A 6,000-nucleotide genomic window follows, 5' to 3' on the forward strand; every position below is an offset into this window, starting at 1 on the left:
TCTCCATTATGCCCCTAGCTTAAATTCTAACTTTTCCCCCTGGGTTGTTTAAAATATTCATCCATACTGGGCATGGTGGCACATGCCTTTAATCCTGGCATTCAGGAGGCAGAGGCAGGCAGATCTCTGGATTTAAAGCCAGCCTAGTCTACACTAGTCTACAGACTGAGTTCCAGGATCCACAGAGAAACTGTCTTGAAAAAAAATTTTTTAGTGGGGCAGTGGTGGTGCACATCTTTAATCCCAGCACTCTGGAGGCAGAGGCAGGCAGATCTTTGAGTTCAAGTCTAGCCTGGTCTATAGAGTGAGTTCCAGGATAGCCAGGGCTACACAGGGTTTCCCTGTGTAGGAAAAAAAACCAACCAACAATAAACAAACAAACAAATTAAAGACTAAGATAAATACAAGAATCAGATAACTGCCCAGCTGGAAAGGGTAGAAGCAGGTTTGAACCAGTTCAAAAGATTTCTCTGCCCACCATCTCTCCCTAGATACCTCCACCTCACCCTGCTTAGCCCGGAGGCTCTAAGGAAAAGTTGCCCCCTGCCCGGTCCTGATGCTAGTGTGAGTTAGCAAATAAACAGACCCACCCTTGCATCCTTCTTGTGAGACCTAGGGCCCAGCAGATGCAGCCAAGCATCCTGGCTTTGATTCAGCCAGTGAGGAGAAGTGGGGAGCCTGAAAGATTCCTCAAGGACCCTTCAGTCTGAGCCACATGGGGCCAGACCCCAAGTATGCTATGCACAAGACCACGTGGTGATCCAGGAAGGTTTCTGAAGAAGCTGGAGTGAGTTAGGAAGGAGGTAAAAGAAACGAGAGACATGATCCTCCTGAATGGATGGGGAGGGGCTGGGGAGAGTGTCACTCAAGTAACAATGAGTGGGGGGGTGCCCCATGTGGGCCTCTAAGGAAGGGGTGGATGGGCTTTCATGCAGGGCAAACCCTGTCCAGTTCCTATTGGCACTGATGGCTAACACACTTCTCCATACCTCAGTTTCCTAACCTGCTAGTTCACCCTCCTAGGACCACTGGATCCTAGTGCGTGGGAAAGTACTCTGTTCCATTCCGTGGCCTGAGACACCACCATGGCTGTGCCAGCCTAGGCTCTTGGGTGCTTGCCACACACTGGCAGGGAAACAATGGCCACCTCTGAGCTGAACGTGGGTGGTAGTATCCATGGTGAGGGGCTGCCCAAGCAGTGGTGCCAACTACCCATCCAGGGTCAGCCAGGCTGTGGCCCTGGGGACAGCTTTGTCTCCTAAGCTGGACCTGGGCCCATGCTGACAGGCTCTGAAAGGCTGGCTGTCAGGATGGCACAGCACATGGTGAAGGAGGGGGCCTCTTGGCTGGAGAGAGGCTGGGTGGAGGGAGGGCAGTTGAATGGCTTCTAAGGTCCTCAGGTCACAAGCACAGACAGGGGGATCCAGCCTGGGTCACTGACTGTTGGTGGCAAACTTCACCTCCTGAAACATCCATGGTCCTGCCTCCCAATTCCCCACCGCCACCCCTGGTATTGCCCACTCTATAAAGACAAGGCCTGGTGTGCTCTCAGAAGGAGGTGGCCCCCATCTCCAAGTTCCGGGATGTTCTAGGCAGTTGGCCAGAGCACAATGGGTCCCCTCCGGGCCTCCCCTGGACTCTTGAGGTCTGGATGCTGTTCCATCCGGCTGCTGGCTGTGCCTGTTTCCCACTCTCTGTCCTCCCCTGCCCCCAAAACTGTTAGGAACTGAGCCAGAGCCTAGAGTGATGGACCCTTCCCAGCTGTGGTCTTCAGTGCCCTTTCCAAAGTAATATTTTCAAAACCTCTTTGTAATTCATTTATAAGAAACACGTTGAGAGGGGACTAGAGAGATAGCTCAATGGTTAGAGCACTGGTTGCTCATGCAGAGACCCAGGGTCAGTTCCCAGAATTCACGTGGTGCCTCAAGACCATCTATAACTCCAGCTCCAGGGGATCTGAAGCCCTCTTCTGGCCTTCTTGGACAATAGGCACACATGTGCCATGGCTTTTGTGTCTCTGTGCTCACATACAAAAATGTGCACACACCCCACACACACAATAAATTTTAAAACATAAAACTGTTTTTCTAGAATATGTATGTTTGCAATCAAAGTAACTCAAATACTTAAGAAGGGTCTGGGACAGTTTGCTATGGTTCAAGCCATGGCCTGCCAGGGCTGCATTGTGAGCCTTCCCTATGAGAGGTGATCCAGACGTGAGGTCCAGACATGCATGAGGCTCTCCATGGGTTGAAAAGGAAAGGATAACTTCTGGGAATCAGGTCTATCTGTCCCTCTACAATGTGGGTCCTAGGAATCGAACTCAGATCTTCAGGATTAGTGACAAGCTCCTGTTCCTACTGAGCCATCTCATTGGCCCACCCTCCTCCTCTCCCCTTTTCTTTCTCCTCCCCTCCTCCTTATTCTTCCACTTTCCCCTCCTCAAAATGCCAGTCCACCATGATGTCCCATCCACCATGATCCAGAAACATAGAAGCAGCTGAACGCTGAAAGTTCTGAAACCATGAGCCCCTCCCCAAAATTCTTTTTTAAAACCAAAAAACCCCTCTCTTCCAGTAAGCTGATGGTTCTCCTGTTTATTCCAGAGATAAGACTCTAATGAATGAAGGGCTGGAACAACTCCACCCCCACCCCATCCCCTGCAACCACAAACCTCTCCTACAGTAAAATCACAACTGTGATTTGGAAGTCACATGGATGCCTCCTTGCTTCCTACCTAGAGGAGCATCCTTGCTTGAACCAACTATAACCAGGGACCTAGCCGGCTACAGGTGTGTGACTGCAGGAACCGTCCTTGAGCAGACATGGGTGGGTGGATGGGTGTGAGGTTGGTAGACACATTCTTTCCTGTCTATTGGCTGAGGAACAATGGTGTTCTGAGTTTCCTTGAGCAATATCTATAGTGTTCCATGGCTTCCTGTGGGGATCAGGGGTGCTGAATGGGGAAGGACTGAAGATGGGACTCTCTGTCCATCCCCCTTATCTCTACTTGACAATCATGGGGGTGAGGGTGATGAGGGGGAGGCATGGAGTTTCACCAAGGAGGGTGATAACCAAGGAAGGAAGGCCCTGGAAAGGCCTCCGTTGTGCTTTGAACATCAGTAACTCCGGATAGTCTCCCCACACATACCCATGCCATGTCTCTCCCAGGCTCTGACGCCTCTTGCTCCTGTCTCTGCCCCAGCCTCTTCCTATTCCAGGCAGGTATATAAGTGCCTCAGTCACACACACGCTATTTCCAGCAGATCCCTCCTGTCTGCAAGGACTCGTGGTCTGCCAGCATCCTGGCTCTTGTTCTTTGGGGTCCTGGTCTGCTCTGCTTCTGTTCTCAGGCCCTGAGGACCCCCATGAATAGTTAAATGGGGCAGATAGGACTCAAGTCTCTTGGATGCCCTGGTATACTGAAGGCCCCACCTGGTGCTGAAGAGCTCCAGCCAGCAGGTGGAAGATGCATTCCTGGAGGTGACCAACCTGATAAAATGCTCAAGGGACAGTGAGGACCCAGCAGCAAAGAGATCTGGGCTCAGCATCCAGATACACAGGAGACAATGCTGTACCTGACTATGATGCTGCATGTGCTACAGGGAATATCCTCTCATACATAGCCCGGGACTCCCCACAAACTCCAGACTTGTAGACATACTTGTCACCCCATTTCCCAGAGGAGATGGACTCCAAGGTTGATTTCCCCATCTCTCTCGTGTAGGAATGCTTGCTGTTTGGCTCCTGGGCACCCATCTGTATCCACAAGCAAGAAGACACATACCCATGTGTAGACCTTGGCATCTCTGCCTCTCTGTGTGCTGGTGTGTGCATGCACACATGTGCTCACATACACATAGGGACCAGAACTTCAGCTGTTATTTCCTTCACCTTCGTTTTGAGTTCCTTGGCCTGGAACTCACTAGACAAGCTAATCTAGCTAGCCGGTGAGCACCAAAGATTGGTCTCTCTCCACCTCACCAGGATGGAAAATGTGTGTCATCATACCCAACTTTTTACCTGAGTTTTAGGGTATCAGACTTGGATCTTTGCGATTATGTGGCAAGTGTTTTACCCATGTGCTGTGGTGTGTGTGGAGGTCAGAGGGCAACTTGTGGAAGCCAGTTGGCTCATTCTACCATGTCAGTTCTGGGGATCAAACTCAGGTCATTAGGCTTAGTGTCAAGTGCCTTCAATAAATGAAATATTTTTAAAGTGACATTGGGGATTCTATTCCTAATGTCACAGACTGTTCCAGTGTCTCCAGGGATACCACAGATGTCCTTAAGCTCTGGATTTCAGAATCCAATCTCATATCCCAACTGTACTAAAGTTATCCCAATGTACTGTGTGCTTTTAAAATGTAACTTTTAAAAAATAAATGTGAGTGTGCATGTGTGTCTGTCACGTGTGTTCAGGGGGCCTGCAGTTACAGGCAGTAACAAGTCACTGGATGTTGGGACTGGAAACTGAACTCAGGTCCTCTGCAAGAGTAGCAGGTGTTCTTACCTCCTGAGCCATCTCTTCAGCTGTGCTGAGTGCTGTCCTGGTGATAAAACAGAACAGAAAGGACAGGTGTGGTGGTACGTGCCTTTAATCCCAACACTCAGGAGGCAGAAACAGATGGATCTCTGTGAGTTTGAATCCAGCCTGGTCTATAGAGTGAGCTCCAGGATAACCAGGGCTACACAGAGAAACCCTGTCTCATTTTTAAAAAAATATATGTATTATAGACAGAAAAGCTACTCTCTCGCTCTTTGTGTGTGTGTGTGTGTGTGTGTGTGTGTGTTCATGCATGTGCATGCTCACACTCATGTACATGCTGGTACATGTACCTAGGTGTCTTCCTGCACCCCCACCCCCCCTTATTTTTATTCATTTCTAACTCAGACCATTGGTTGTGGCTATCAAGTCATCTGTACATTCCATATACAACTTTATTTACTTTTGGCTTTATTTTGATTTTTGAGACAGGGTTTATCTGTGTAACAGCTCTGGCTGTTCTAGAACTCACTGTGTAGACTAGGCTGGGCTCAAACTCACAGAGATCCACCTGCCTCTGCCTCCTGAGTGGTGGGATTGGCTATATTATTTTGTTTTATTTGGGCTATGTAGCAGCCCAAACTGACCTGGGACTTGTAAAAATCCTCCTGCCTCAGGAGGTGATATACAACTTTAATCTCAGCACTCGTGAGGCAGATGCAGGTGGATCTCTATGAGTTCCAGCCAGCCTGATCTCCAGAGTAAGCTCTAAAGCAACCAGGGCTACACAGAGAAACCCTGTCTCAAAAACCCAAAGCCAAACCAATCAAACAGACAAAATCCTCCTGACTCAGCCTCCCAAGAGCTGGGATTTCAGTCATGTGCCATCACACCTAGGTCCCCTGTATATCTGATTTCCAAATATGGACTGCCTCTTCATGCTCCTGTTAGAATCCTTGATCCAGCCATGTTTTAAATTGGGGTCCAGTACAACTTCTCATGTTTCTTGTATTGCCTGAACTTTTGGGGTCCTATTCATGAAGTCGTTGTCAAATCCAAACACCTCCACCCGACTTCTTTTCCCTAAGTGTTTAATGTAGTTTTAGCCACTACATTAAGGGCTCTGATGGCACTTGAATTAATTTCTGCCTACAGAGTAAGGCAAGAGTCCAGCCTGGTCCCCTGCCTGGGGCTGTCCTGTTGTCACAGCATTCTTTATTAATCTGTCTGAGCCTGGTTTCTTTCTCTGGCATGGGAAGCAGAGTGCCTCCCCTCATCTCCAATCTAACCTCCTCTTCATTCCATGCTAGTCTGTGGATTTCAGAATCGATATGCCCCATATGCCTGTGAGAAACCGCCTCACCCTCCCAAGCCCGGTGCTGGGACACGGTTAGTTCCCTCCCCGGCCTTACAGTCTTTGAATAAAATAGTGTTCCAAATTGCTTAGCTCAGCCCCTTTCTCCCTCCCTGTTCACAGATGATGTCACATGTTTGTAATTCAATTAGTATCCCTTG

The sequence above is a fragment of the Phodopus roborovskii genome, unplaced genomic scaffold (assembly GCF_943737965.1).
Source record: "Phodopus roborovskii unplaced genomic scaffold, PHOROB, whole genome shotgun sequence".
In the NCBI taxonomy this organism is placed as follows: domain Eukaryota; kingdom Metazoa; phylum Chordata; class Mammalia; order Rodentia; family Cricetidae; genus Phodopus; species Phodopus roborovskii.